We start from the raw sequence: 16,562 nt of genomic DNA on the forward strand, positions 1-16,562 counted from the left end.
AGCTCCGCCTATTTCCAGCAGGTGATAATGATTAGTGTTTGGTAGATATAGACCTGCATGGAATGGGTGAGAAAGGGGGACTTGATGCTTGCTTTGGTGTTATGTGCGTATAATGGATGAACGAAGTGAGTTAATTTATGCATCCTGTTTATGTTAATTGTGATCTGTTTGAACACATTCAGTTTGGAAGTATTTGCTTAAATATGCTTATAGAATTATCTCATGTGATGTTGATTTATTGTTGGAAATTTGTTTGTTACCTTTCTTTGTGTAAATACGAGTTGTTTATTTTAATTCCATTCATTATATGGTTGTTTCAGACCACATGCAAAGAGAAATAAAAGGCATCAAAGAACTTTAAGTTGCATCTTCATGTCTCTGATCGGACGTCTGTGGTGAACTGGTCCCCCACCGGCTACCCCACTGGGTTAAATTATCCAGTTTTCTTTATCGCATTATCACTTGGGATGCACCGATCCGACTTTTCAGTCCCGATACCGATGCCTGGGCTTTGTATATCTGTCGATACCCGATACCGATCCGATGCCATTGTTAAATTAATAATAAACTGCATACCTTCCACCTTATACCTTCCTTCCACCATGTAGAAGAAACTAAAGGCACCAAACTTTCCTAACTAAGCATTACTTTTCTAACTAAGACAAAACAGATGTAATGTATTGAATACTTATTTATTTGTTATTTAACCCTCTGGTGCTCTTCGGTCACTTCTGACCGAAAAATTTTCTGTTTTGAATTTTTAAAAATCACTGCTTAATCGGAATGACATGAAACTCGGTGACTTTTATGCCATTTGGAATGTCAACACAAAAAAAAATTGAGGGCATGATTCAAGCAGGCTAAGTGGTCGTAAAAAAAATAGTCACACTTGTGCTCTTCGGTCTAAAATGACCGACCATAGGAAATGAATGGGAAATCGACAAAAATACAAATATTCAGAGAATTTTTGTGTGTACAATCTACAAATCCTCCACAATGCTGAAAAAAAGTACACAGCAGTGAAGGGGTGACACTCTAAAACACACCCATTCATAAACACACCCATTCACACACACACGCACACACACACACACACATTAATATACACACCTCTATTCGGTCACTTTTGACCAAAACATTTTCGGTTTAGAATTTTTCAAAAAATCACAGCTTCATCAGAACAGTACCAAATTCATTGACTTTTATGGCATTTGGAATGTGAACACACATAAAAAATTAGGGCACGATTAAAAAAAACTAATAATAAAATAAAAACTTGTGCTCTTCGGTCTAAAATGACCGACCATTGGAAATGAATGGGAAATTGACAAAAATACAAATATTCAGAGAATTTTTGTGTGTACAATCTACAAATCCTCCACAATGCTGAAAAAAGTACACAGCAGTGAAGGGGTGACACTCTAAAACACACCCATTCACTCACAGACACACACACACACACACACACACACACACACACACACAAACACACTAATATACTCACCTCTATTCGGTCACTTTTGACCAAAACATTTTCGGTTTTGAATTTTTTTTAAAAATCACAGCTTCATGAGAACGCTACCAAATTCAGTGACTTTTATGGACACATAAAAAATGAGGGCACGATTCCAAAAAAAAAAAAAAAACTTGTGCTCTTTGGTCAAAAATGACCGACATCAGGAAATGAATGGGAAATCGACAAAAATACAAAAATGTACAGAATTTTTCTGTCTCTTTCTCACACATCCACACACACATGCACAAATGAACTGAAACACAGCAAATTGAGAAGATGTAAAATAAAATAAAAATATATGTATAAAAAAATTACATATCCAGAGTGCAAAAGACACACACTCTCTTGCATATACAAAAAATTAACACTTCAAATCATATTTATAACAAAAAACTATCCCAAACTGGATAAGAAATAGTCTTTGAGATTGTTTAAATGTATGTTCAACTATTCCACCTAATAAAAATGCTGAATCAATTGTCTAAAAACAACTAGGCAATTCACAAGCTGCTTTGTAGAGAACTATACAGGCATCAAGTTACACCTGCCATTACAGATGTTTTTCTCGTTTTTTACCAACAGATGGCGCTAATCTGCCTTCAAAAATTAGTGTTGAATGGCTGAGTCTCTATTTCAACCTGAAATACTGCATTCATTAAAAAAAAAATTAAAAAAAAAATTAAAATAAAATTTTTTATTATTCTCAATGGCAAAAAATGGATATTAATTACAGCATAAATATTCATTATTACCACAAAACCCTCTCAAAATGCAAAAGAAAAAAGAAAAAATATTATTAAACAAAAATGAATTGGAATGGTTTTACTGAAAAAATTACAGGATGCGTTACAGGTGTCCGGTCACTTCTGACCGCGAAGAGCACACGTGTGACTGCTAAACGAAGAGCACCAGAGGGTTAAAGAACAATTGTGCATTCAAATCGAAAATAGAATGTAATCAAACTTCTTAAAACGTAGGATCTGCTGCGACGCTGCAACCTATATTTACAGTCACTGGCTGCGACGGAGGAAGGAAAAAAAACAGGAAAAAAACTGGATCGGCCCGTGGATCTGTTAATTTTTCCGATTACCGATCCAGCTATTTTTTTCAATATCGGGGCCGATATCCGATCCTAATATCGGATCGGTGCACCCCTAATTATCACAGTTTATTAGCTATAGAGCTATAGTTTGAAAAATCGTAATAAAATATACCAAGAACTCAAGAGTTAAACTGTGTCAGATCAAATTCATCTTGATAATCACAAATGAATTACAGTCAAACTAAAATTTATTCAGACATCTTCAAAAAAATTTCACATTATCACAATTTTTTGCTATAGTTTAGAAAAAGGTAATAAAATATGACAAAAACGCAAGAGTTAAACTGTGCATACACACACACACACACACACATTTTTATTGTAAAACTATTCACATATTACTTTAGCGTTATTTCATTTTATTATATCATTTTGCCTTATATTTACCATTCTTCTCACCATCTTGCACAGATATTGCTGGTCAAGCAGACGCGTCGCTCCCCTATCGACTGGCTGCCATTCAATCCCTCAGTGGGCTCGTCAAAGTCACATTAAGAATACTGCATATCTGTGCAAGCAGGGCACTTTCTCACTCCCTTTCTCTCTCTCACACGCACACCCTACCATCACTACATCAGCTGTCGGAGCTGGAGAAGAAATAAAAATAAGGCATTTGTAATCCCTCTCTCCTGACTGGAGGAAGGAAAAGACGGATTTATACGAGTTCGTTCGTTTTCCTTTCCTCTCTCTGTATGTCTTTCTGTGGCAGGATAGATAGCGAGGGGAGACGAGGCTCTAAACCCCCCTGAGGCTACTGACAGAACAGAGTTGCAGAGCATTTCACCGCAGGAGAACGGCAATAACGGGACACAGGCTACAAAAAGAGCCTCTTTGGTGCTTGAAGACTATAATGAAAGATACTTGCTCTTCTTTGCAACAAAGAAGCTTCATAAATATGCTGAGTAAAGACCAATGTTGGATACTGGGAAATGACAGCCTTGATAGAACATAAAAGCACATTACTGGACTGGGGTGACTTGATTTGGAACTTTTTATGAAACATTTCACACCAATCCAAATCACTACATGCAAATATGGCAAAATGAATCAACAGTAGGATCTGTATATCTGTTACAAATCTAGCTAAGTTTTGCCTTAAAATCCATAACAGCTTCAATACCCTTTGCATGCAAATCACCCGCGAAGTAACCTCAGTAAAGGAAGAAACAGATTTGACATTGCACTCTGTCTCCGATCGATACCGCCGCCATATGGTCATGAGAAGGGAGCCATGTCGAAACGTGACCCGGGACAGAGGGAGGTTAGCACGGATCTCAATATCTGTCCTGAACCTGAACCTTCAGGCAAGCCTATGGAGCCAAGCTGTGCAAACATGCTGATATTTCAAAGACAGAAAAGTAATTAAAAGAGAAATCAAACATATAATGCACCAGCAGGAACTGCTGAATAATTTAGCGTGTGTGTTTGGGAGTGATAGAGGCAAAATATCTTGTCGTGAGAAAAAATTGAGAATCAATATTCAAACGGGAGTTCAATCTATAACAAGCCTGGCGTTGTGAGCCAGTCTTTTGATAATTAATTGTAAAAGAACTGCTCAATTTGCCTTCAGCTTTTATCAAATAATTTGATTAAAAAGAACTTTGCACTGCTGGGGATTCGCCTGACAGCGAAAAATTACAGTGGGACGAATTATAAATGTTGCTGTCATTTCTCTCCTCTCATTCGGGTGAGGAATAAATTATGGGAGGTTTGTGGCAGCATTAAATTAACTCCCTTTACATGTGGAACACACGGGGGGGGAAAATGATATGGTTGACATAACATGCCTTCTGAGGCCAGAAACATACATTATGCATTTCCAAGACAAGTACTTGCAACATTAGATAACAATCTTATAATATTTTTTCTGACATGACAACTGACCTGAAAAAGAAGAACTAAGCATTGAAGACAAGCATTTAAGCAGATAGTCCACTATAGTATGGATACACCAATATCAACCAGAATTGTTGGCTGATAAGTAGCCAATATTAAGATACTACTTATTAAAGCCAAACATAAATCTCATCAAGTTAGTGTTTTACATTTATTGCAAAAAATTACTCAAGGCAGTAAAAATGTAAACAATATATGTTAGTTGTGAACTTATGTTCAGCTATTCTCAAAATGTTTTTATGTCATTATTTTAAGAACAGATTGAAGCACTATATTATTGTTTTATGTAAAGGTGCATCAGGGTTGCCAGGTTCTCACAACAAAACCCGTCCAATTGCTACTTACAACTAGCCCGAATGTTGTTTCGAGGGGCGTCACCCATTAAAAATTGCATTCCAGAGTGTCAAATACACACTTTTTTGTCGGGGTTCCCCTGGTAAATTTGCATTCCGGGGGCTAAATATGACATTATTGGGGTCGATTCAACTCCGGACATCAAAAACATCCGCAGATTTGGCAACATAGATGATAGCGCTCGCTAACTTGCTCAAGTACTCCTCTCTGTGCCAATCACAACAGGCCAGCTGACCAATCAGAGCAGAGTATACTTATGGAAGGGTGGGGTTTACAGACATTACACTCAAAGTTGGTTCAAACAAACAGTTTGGAAATCATTGACAAATGATTCTATGTATAAATGTATTTTCTGAGAAAGTTACAATGTTTTCAGACCTTAGATGCATTTAAACCTGTTGTAGGGAACTCCAACACAATATTAGGACACTTTAAAAAAAACATATGACCTACTTTCTAATAGTTAACTGATAACTCTTTTTGCATTTTTACGGATCATCGGTCATCAAAGCTCTGTGAATATTAGTCACAGACTTGACGATTTACTTTAAATTTCACCAAGCTTATTACTCACTAAAGACTCCCACAGATCATATTTTCATGCCATTTTAAGTTATATTTTGACAAAACAAAGTGGTTATATTTAAATGATGTGAGCTGTTTACTTACTTTTCTAAATTAGTCTTCCCATTAATGCCATAATATTGTTCAATCACACTAATTTGCGAAAGCAGAACGTGCACAAACACAAGAGGTGGGATTTATGACATTAACCAATCACAGCCAAACATAACCAGTCATATCCAAACATATTGCGATGGAGGCATTGCCCCAACAAACTCACTGCATGCTTTAGGGGGTCTGTTAAAACTTAACGGGCTCAGGGGAGGCAAGAGAGATGCGGAGTCCCGTTGTAACTTTACCTGCTGTGGTGGCGCTGTTGTACAACGTTTCTTTAGAAAAAACAAGTCGTTTATACATTTTTTAATGTTATATTATGTAATATGGGTGTTGTTTTATTTTTGTACTACAAATTTCCTCCCCTGCCTCCTCAGAGGAAAAGCCCCTGATATATACAATCTTTATTTCATAGCTTTTGGTTGTGAAATGCCTCATTAAATTGTTTCTTTTTCGTAAACACCATCCAAGTCAACACATCCTTCAAGCATGTTGTGAGCCCTGTCATGCAGTTGCACCGGGGGGCCCACTGGGGGGTCATCTAATATCCAAACAATTTGTGGCACAGTATGCCATTGCCGTATTACAAGCTCTGTCTTAAGCTGTCTGGGGAAAGCTTGGTTCTCTCAGTTCACCGAGGGTTCAGCGTAATATCTCGGCCCAGAGCAAGAAAAAGGGCCGCTGGGATCTAATGAGCTGTGCTTTGAGGGCTACACTGGGACAGGTGTGGAAGTTGATAAGTTGATCCCATTACTTGTGGTCTCTCATTTCATTCCATGTCCTTTCTCCCACCTTTCCTGTTTGAAAGAGGCAGTGTTGCCTTGCTATGTTGCCACAGTGATGAGATTGGCCATCAGCTTTTTCAAAGCCGACAGATTTCTGTGGTGGGATCGAATGCGGTGCCCATCAGACAGGTATTGAGGGGAAGAGACAGAAAGATAGAGCTTGAGACAGCATGTGTGAGAATGATACAAAGCAGGAGATAAACATACAGATGGAGTGTATGACGGAGAGAGCAAGATATAGACATCTACTCTGCCAGCTGAGGCTCACACAGGTTAAAACGGTTATCACTTTTCAAGCTGTGACAGAAAAAGTTAATCTGCGATCGCAGACTGATCTAGATAGCAAACTTGATAGATAATGCACAGAAGATCCAACCAAACACAGGAAGAAAAACAAGATTTACCCAAAATGAATTACATCTCATGTTTAACCACTATGGAGACATCAGAGCCAACGACAAATTCCAGAAGATCTGGCCGAGGTAAGGCTGCTGTCTGCGGGTTCATGAGTGCTGAATGGCCGCTGATTTTCTGGAACTCACATCTCTGAAAACGGCGAAGCTAATTTTCAAATGTTTTTGTTTAGACTTCATATCTGAAGTCTAAACAAGTACACTTTTGCATAAAAAATGTAAAATTGCATTCTGTGACACAAAAAATAATAGCGAATTTGGGTGTCCACCATGATACTCGCTGTCAAAAATACCTTAAGCAGAGTGATACAAACGGTGAAACGGTTGGAATTCCGCTATCACTAGAATATTGCACTCCTCTCAGCCAATCAGATTCAAGGACCATTTTTTAAAACTTAATGAAATAATGTAATAATTAACACTGGTAAATGTAATCTTGAGTAAATATCTAAATGAATACCAATGACATTAAATTGAAAATGAACATCTAAATAAAAAAAATATCGACCATTGAAACTAACAATGAAAGTCAACCTGATCTTATGACAAAAACGTACCTGCCAGAACTTTTTCACAACACAAAATACATACCGGCATGTATGCTTCGTGACATATTCGATGTGAAATGTCCACCGAGTGGCTCTAAAAGATTTAGTTTTTTTCGCCCGGAACAGATGAACGTACATACAGTATGGTACGTTTTATGTGATGTTGGTTTTGTTCGTGTCACGACAGTTCTGACTTGAAATGTCTTTTGAGTGGAGCTATAACTCTATCACTCTGTGACATTTTAAAATAACGTACAATTTGTACTACACCTAAACCTACCCGAGAGTATGAACAAAAGCGAATGTGACATAAAAACACAATTGCAAGCATGCCGTTTTAGCTTGTTTTTCAATGTCTCATCTTTCAGTTCTTTCAACACCTCATCCTAAGTTCAATTTCATGTCAGCTGACCTACCGAGGCAGCTTGTTACATCTACAAATCGAAACATATGGAGCTGTGATCATAACTGTGTATGAAAACGATTACTCATTGGTAAGTATTTCACGTATTTTTAAAAAGTTCCCAAATAGGTTTTCGTCACTAGATAAAAGAAAAACTTGAAAACTTTCAGGCTCTGTCCTAATCATGTTTATTTGCATTCGGGTATTAGCATTTAACATTGTTTATCCCTGCTGTTCACCACAATATCAGAAAAGACCCACCAGCTGAGAACCACATGCAGTATTAAGGAAAAAGCTTCTTTTTTCTATGAAAAGCTCAGACAGGGACAGCAGCGAGGTGCGGAATAAAGATTTATTTTGTCTGTAACGTCGCTCGAAGGTGTAATGAAAACATTTGGTTAAATGCCCACCGTCAGTTCACGGTTTAACTCTCTATGAAGGCTGTAGGCGTACTAGCAGGTGGGCTCAGCGCTGAATTGGCTTTCCAGCACTGAAACTTTTAGCAGTCAAAATGACAAATTGGGCCATAATTCAATATGGAACCAGGCATGACTAATGGTTGATGCTAGAAAACAGTCGCAGGATATAAAAACAAACATATTCATAAACAATTGCTTCAATTACTTCAATTATAACAAGGCCGAGAGAGAAAAAAAAAGAGATAGAATTCATTACACAATTTCTACACAGCCTCTTCAAATGGAAGAAAAATTATCAACTGCAACTAATCAAATTAATAATTGAGTATGATATTTACAATCTGCGAATAAATGATCTGGTGTTTGAATAATGGCTCTCTTTGATTCTGTTCAATCATGCAGACTATTACATTGACACACGCAGTTCCCTTTATGTGTTATCAAACTCCATTCAGTGCAGTAAAATTGACACGCAGTGGTTCTTAAAGGCTGTTTTTTCTTCTGATGGACACCATTTTGAAGTTGTATGCGAGACAGAGATCAATATTCCCATACAGAGATGGTTTAGACATGCTGAAAATGGTGGAAAATCACCACAATAATGCACTTCTTTAACACCCAACTACAAGCAAGAACTACTATAATAATTTAATTAACTGTATGTCATCTCGATACTTAAAAGGCTAAATTCTTTGTCTTAATGTGTGAAGAACCTGTCTATGCTTATTTGTATGCTGCACTATTTTGGCTCCTGCACCAAACTGTGTCTTCTGGGAGAAAAAGTTTGAGCGCATTTATCATGAAGATTTCGCACAGGCGCGCTGAGGTATGAAGTACTAGCCCACACATCTGCTCGCAATCTTTTTACTCATCTGCTTCTGACAGTTTTAAGCCTCTCAGAGAAAGTTTGCTTTGGAAGGGGAATTTAAGAGGTGTTTCTTCACCTATGGCGACTTTTGGCCCTGTGGACTTGACGTTAACCTTAATTTTGTTTACACTCTCAGTTAGGGATGGCCAATAAAATGATAATGATAATTGTTTGAAATTTCTATTCAAAGAATAAAGCTAAAGTATCAAGTATCAAGTTCAACAAAAAAAATGTTAAAAACTTCAATGTTTTCAACACTAATAATATCAGAATGCTTTCGTAATGGTTCTTGTGACATTGAAAACTGGAGTAATGATGCTGAAAATTCAGCTTTGCCATCACAGGAATAAATTAAATTTCCAAATAAGAAAAAGAAAACAGTTATTTTACGTTTCATAATATTACTACTCTAACTGTATTTTTAATCAAATGAAAGCAGCCTTGGTGAGCATAAGAGACTAAAAAATCTATTACTATGCCTATTCTTTTAATGGTAATTTATACATATATTTTACACAGTAAACACAGTAAATGTTTGTTTATTCAATTGTTATAGTTTTTATATTTGAACTAATGAATTTTGTATTGGTGTAGGTTAAAAAAGTACATAATGGGTATTTTTATAGTACAAACATAGCTGCAAGCAGCAATTACCAAGGTTCAAGCGCTTTAGGGTATTTAAGCATACTGTATGTGACTCTGGACCACAAAACCAGTCTTAAGTCCCTGGGGTATATTTGTAGCAATAGCCAAAAATACATTGTATGGGTCAGAATTATTGATTTTTTCTTTTATGCCAAAAATCATTAGGAAAATAAGTAAAGATCATATTCCATGAAGATTTTTTGTAAAATTCCTACTGTAAACATATCAAAATGTAATTTTTGATTAGTAATATGCATTGTTAAGAACTTAATGTGGACAACTTTAAAGGTGATTTTCTCAGTATTTTGATTTTTTTGCACCCTCAGATTACAGATTTTCAAATAGATGCATCTCGGCCAAATATTGTCCTATTCTAACAAACCAAACATCAATAGAAAGCTTATTTATTGAGGCAGCCGTGGCCTAATGGTTAGAGATTCGGACTTGTAACCCAAAGGTTGCAGGTTCGAGTCTCAGGTCCGGCAGGGATTGTAGGTGGGGGGAGTGAATGTACAGCACTCTCTCCACCCTCAATACCACGACTGAGGTGAGTCCCTTGAGCAAGGCACCGATCCCCCAACTGCTCCCTGGGCGCCGCAGCAATGGCTGCCCACTGCTCCGGGTGTGTGTTCACGGTGTGTGTGTGTGTGTTCACTACTGTGTGTGTGCACTTGGATGGGTTAAATGCAGAGCACAAATTCCTTGTATGGGTCACCATACTTGGCCTCACTCACCCCCTTTCCTTCCTTTCCTTTCATATGATGTATACATCCCAGTTTTGTAAAATTTAACCTTATGACTGGTTTTGTGGTCCAGGGTCACATATATGAAAAACACATCAATTTAGGTGGTTACAGGCTTGCTAAATAATCATTTAAAAAATTATTTTTGGCAAATCAAATTAATTTATTATAGAAATATTGCTTTTTAATGTTTATGATTGTCTTTGCATGCTTGTTTACATTTACCTGTCTCGTGTGCTCACCAGCTTTTCTGAAGTTTTATTTAGGCTATATAGGATTTGGGGTAAATTTGGACAGGCCCCTTCCTAAACGACCACATTATAGCCTCCCACATTTTTGATAATTATTGACCTAGAGAGCCCAGATAATTGTACAGGTTTTTTTTTCCCCCACATTGAGCAGAAAACTTAAAACTAGTTAGCAAAAGTAGGTTTTTAACCCTTTTATTTATCATAATCATTTATCAAACCATATCATAAAAATTTATCAAAATAAATTTTTTTTATTGACAGCAGTTCTAGAGGCAAAGTTGTCTGGAATTGTTCCTAGTGGCCGATTCCTTTCTAATTCCTCTCAGACTTTTGGGGTCGTGTGTCGAACAGGCCCACCAAGTTTCGTTCCAATCAGCCTCAATTAACCTTGTCTAAGAGGTGCTTAAATTTGTTATCCAATGGCGGCTGTTTTTTGAGATATGGACATGTCCTTACACTTTGGACCAAGGCCGTGCACACAGATTTTCATTTTGAAAGGACAAATGGTTGCACAGTTACAGCTATTTTTGTTTTTCTTTCTGAATGCGCCAAGATAGTGGCCAAGCTCCGCGTTTTTTCCCCTGTGACCTCAGATTGAGCATTTACATAATTGCTATGAGTTTGGCGAAGATATCTGATTCCTTTCAGGAGTTGCCCTGCCCCTTACGAATGTTTGATATTCACTCTCCAGAGAACCTTTCTGCACTGGTTTGGTTCCGATCTGACGAAAATCCTAGGACTAGTTTGTGAAAGTAGGTTTTTCAAAAAATGCGAAATACCCAAAAATTCACTCATGGTCAAATCTGAAGCATGCGTTTTGTCCGGAACGAGGAGTTCTATCACATTATATGAATATCACGCGTATCTGTGAAAAACCGTGCGACACAATGGTTTACACCCTTGAAAAATGCGATATCGCCCCTCCCAGTGGTCCATTTCTTTCAAATTTCTCTCAGACCTTTGGGGCTAAGAGTTGAACAGGCCCACCAAGTTTCGTTCCAATTGGCCTCTATTAATCTTGTCTAACGTGTGCTCAAAATTTGTTGGCCAATGGCGTCCATGTTTTTGGAGATACGCCGATGTCCTTACAGACACTTGTGGCCCTGCCCCTTTTGAACGTTTTGGCATCCCTGTGCGATGGTGAGTCGAAAGTTTTCACATACGAATTAGATGTGTTTTGTCTGCCATGGGCCAAGAATTCCAACAACATAAGAAACTTGATCCTGCAACTGAAGGTTTAGAAATTATGAGTGATTTTGTACTTTTGTTCGCTGTAGTGCCCCCATCAGGCCAATTGGGGTGAGCCTTGGTCACATGGTAGGCGGTGAGAGTACTACCATCGCTCCAAGATTCAAGTCTCTACGACTTACGGTTTAGTCTGCACAATCAATTTTACATGGAGATTGCTGATCCAAGACCATTCTGACAATTACAATAGGGTTTTACCATTCTGACAATTACAATAGGGTTTCAGCGCTATGTGCTTGAACCCCTAATAAAATATAAAAAGTGCATAAAAATACATTTGAAAAGTAGAAAAAAATGGGTTCAATGATGGGCAAAAAGTTTTAAGACCATTTTTATGTGGCCTTCTGCTAGTTTTAATAAGAAACAACCCTGGAGACATAAAAGTGTCTGAAGTAGAAGAAACACCTGACAAGAAAACAGCCTAAACTTCCCTAAGAAACTCCGCTCACCACAAGAAAGCACCACAAACAGCCCTTAAAATGAGCCACAACCTCTATTAAACTTTCACACCTTCGACAGCTTGATAACAGACCTCAGGCGAAATTAATAGACGCCTCTGCAGCTGCACCCTGCATTACATGTGGCTCTGAAAGTGCTGAATCACTTTGATGCAACAACATTTTCAGTTTGCAAGCCAGCGCCCAATGCCATCCCCAGCTAACTAATCTGTCAGCAGCCTGTCTCTCTCACTCATTCGGTGCCTGGCCAATGAATGCTAACATGGCATTTAAAAAGAGATGTGTATGCCAAGGGACTTGTATCTAGGATAAGCGTGAGCTACTGTTGTTGCAGGAAATTGAGGTTATACATGAATGATGCGTCCGTATCTCTTCGGCAGCAGCAGCCCAATGAGCTTTGGGACGCTCCCGCACTGCAGGCCTCGCCGCCTCTGTATGTTGCTTAAAACATATTGTGATTATAACCAGTTAGAGAACACGACCCCCGGTGGATTCATTTGCAAAATTCCAGGTAACAATTTGCTAATCCCCTCATTCATATTAATAACAACGCAGAGGACTAATCGAGGAGATTTAAATGTGCAGCGAGATTGGTGACGGTGCACGAGTGGAGAGACTTCAGCCATTCTCAGCTTTATTTCACAGTGGTTTGTGGCTCACATGATTGAGTGACTCTCCTGGGCGTCTCTCTCAGTGTTATAAAAACACAGAGTTAGAATCTTACAGAGAGAGAGGAGACTTGTTGAATGTGAAATGAGGCTGTTCTAGCCAAGCTATCTTTATGTCTTGCTTCTGACTATGGCCTGAATTGTCATCGCCACAAGACCACAAATCTAACATGTGTGGCAGCCTGAATAAATTATGAACTGACTTTAATTGAAAATTGAGTGTTGTCATCTTGCATTATTGACACGCTATTTTCCTGTTTAGTATTGTAATGCTGCTTTGACACAATCTCTATTCTAAAAAGCGCTTTATAAATAAAGGTGACTTGACTTTACTTTCAGTTTTCACAGGGTGTTGAACTGGAATATGACAAAGAGGACTTTACTGCATTGCAGTCAAATGAAATTCAATAAGAGGAAACAATGCAAAATATAAATACAAAATAAAGCTCTTCAGCTTTTTGCCTAATTATTCTTATTCTGATATGCAAAATATTTTTCTAAATTAAGTTCAATACTGTCAAATTATCATAAAATTCCTTTAAATATTTTTAGGATGTTAACATATATACAGTGCATGCAGCGATAAAATTAAATACAGCTGAAAGCTACTGTTCAGTAGGATTTTTTAAAAAGAATTGAATGCTTTTATTAATCAAGGACACATTAAATTGATTAAAAGTGACAGTAAAGACATTCATAATGTACATAAAAAATCTATTCCAAATGTTTTTCTTTCTATTCATCAACGAATGCCAATATATATATAACTGGTCCCACAAACATATTAACATAAAAAAGTTTGTAGACAAGCTTTAAGTTGGCTTGAAAAAACCTAGCTAGTTCGAAGGTTAGAATTTAGTAGTTTTAAAAGTTAAAAAACAACTAAAACATGTTGATTTAACAAGAAGCTAAATCAAGAAGATAATTTTTAAAATATAAAACAGCTAATCATCTCAGTGCACCATCTGACTGAAAAAAACAAAGCCAGTCAATTTAGTGAAAACCAGCTAACACCAGTTAGTTTCTAAAGAAAACAGTTTAAAAACTGTTTAAAAAAACTAATTTAAAGCTAATAATCTCAAATCAATTCAGTAAGTAGTGAATTTCTGAACAGTCTCAGGTTGAGAGGCACAACAAAAAAATGATCATCAGTTGCTACATGAATTCATTTCCCACTATTCCAGCATATATTTTTAAAACCAACACTTTAAAAATTCAGGATGTCTACATGTACCACAAGCATTTACAGTCTTTGGAGAGCCTAAGCATGGAAAACTTGCTCTTCCTCTCTCTTTCTAAAACCACACAGCCTTTAGTTTAATGCTTCAGTTTTAATCCTTTGTTTTAATTGATTTTATTATTCATTAACAACTCATTCGCATTAATTCCTTCTGTGTAAAACAAGACATATAGTAATGTAGTGTTTTAATTAGTATTATTCTCTTACATCATATAAACGGCACTTATCCAACTCGTCTGGAATCGTCTGGAATACTAAATAATTTAAGTACAATGCGAACGGACATCTTAAAAGCCATTATGCAAGTTTTGCAAGTAATTGATGATTACATAAGACTCTAGCACAGCCAATAAAGTATACTTTATATACTTTGTGTATTCCTGCTTCTAATATTTAGTCACATTCCTCCGGCATTATTCTACGTCTGATGCATGCAAAGTATTTTGTGACAGTATCTTCTAATCCCACTCTTGGCAGAAAGTGATTTTCTGAGGAAGCATTATGAGACGTGCCACCATCTCTAGTACGCTCAGCCGCAAAACCATCACACCGAGCTCGGCAGGAGCATCACAGTCTGCGCCTAATCTGTCTTCAGATGGATGGTTTAATACGGCAGTCCAAAGAGCCCGTGCCTACGGCGTGGAGCTACATCAGAACGTGGGCACAAGGCCCCAAAGCCGCCATGCTAAACGCTAACTGCTTCTGAAGATGGGTTTGATGTGCTTAGAGCTCTGTACTGAGAGATTACACAGGGAATTTATTTCAATACCCTCTGAGACGTTTTTTTTACCTCTAGCATGAAAATGAGCACCGCTTCAAAACGGATCTCAACTAACACAAAAGGGGCGCTGGGTTTGTGTAACAAGTCATAAATGAACATAAGTAATGCAAGCGATTTGTTCACTTTGTCACAGAGCTGGAGAACCAGGCGTACATCAGTTGATGAAGTGGCACATTATGTATCAGCTGAAAGTCTGGACGTGCCATTTGTATTGTTATACAAGAACGTTAAAAAGTAAAATCAAAACGGGCTTTGAACTTTTATACCGCAGAAAAACCTTTGAATAGATTATAAAGCAGAAATCACTAGATACAAAAGCCTAAATAATCATGATTAAAGTAAATTCAGTCAAATTACCTGTACAGTATGCTAAATAATAAAGTATTAATAAAGTCTTAATGACTGCAAAAAAGGAAAACCAAAACCAGTTCGTTAAAAAAAAAGAATATAAATAAAGTATTTCTATGTAATACTAATACTGTAATACTAAAAAGTAAATTCAGTAACAAGTGTTGTTATTGTTATAATTATTTGGTAAAGTTAATCAATTAAATAATTAATAATAATAATAATAATAATTAGAAAGTTAAGTCTTTTTGACTGCAAAAAAGGAAAATCAAAACCAAAACCACTTCTTTGTTTAAAAAAATAAAGAAATAAAAAGTAATAAATAAATAATTTTTTTTGTTAAAAATAATAATAATAATAATAATAATAATAATAATTATTATTATTATATAAAAATAATATTATTATAAAATATAAAATATAATAATAATAATAATAAATAATGTAAAGTCTAAAATCTACGAAAATCAAAACCAAAAGAAAATAAATAAAAAAATTAATGCATAAATAAATACATTTTGTTCAAAAAATTTAATAAATAAAAAATGTAAAAATAATAAATAAATACAAATAATAATAATTAATATTATTATTATTAATGTAAAGTCTTGTTGACTGTGAAAAAGAAAAATCAAAACCAAAACCACTTCTTTGTTGAACAAAATAAAGAAATAACTACTTAAATATCTAAATAAATAATTACTTTATTTAAAAAATAAATAAATAAAAGAGTGAAAATAATTAATAAATGAAAAAATAATAATATTATTAAATAAAAAAATAATTCTAATAAAATAATTATAAATTGACTGCAAAAACAGGAAAATCAAAACCAAAAGCACTTTGTTTACAAAATAAATAAATAAGTAGTAAATGAATAAATAAATAATTTGTAAAAAAAAACAATATAATAATTAAATAATAATAATAATTATTTTAATTAATAAATATAATAATAATAAATATATTTGAAATATTCGAAAATCAAAACAAAAAAAAATTAATAAAACGTAAAATAAATAAATAAAGTATGTGTATGTGTAATACTGTCACTAAAAAGTAAAATTCTGTAACAACCAGTGTTATTGTTAACTCAAACTATTTAAAATAATTGTAATTAAATAAAATAAAGCTGATAAAAAATGAAATAAATATTAGATTTAAACCTAAAAAAACTATTTCAGTTTCCATTTGCAAC

The 16,562-nt window shown here is 35.8% G+C and overlaps 1 protein-coding gene across 13 annotated transcripts in view; it reads right to left on the bottom strand.

The window, feature by feature from the left end:
* The window catches only part of LOC141333649 (glutamate receptor-interacting protein 1-like), a 331,685-nt gene that overhangs the window by 98,137 nt on the left and 216,986 nt on the right, over window positions 1-16,562 (bottom strand). The window lies entirely within an intron of this gene.

The sequence above is a fragment of the Garra rufa genome, chromosome 4, assembly GCF_049309525.1.
Source record: "Garra rufa chromosome 4, GarRuf1.0, whole genome shotgun sequence".
Lineage (NCBI taxonomy): Eukaryota > Metazoa > Chordata > Actinopteri > Cypriniformes > Cyprinidae > Garra > Garra rufa.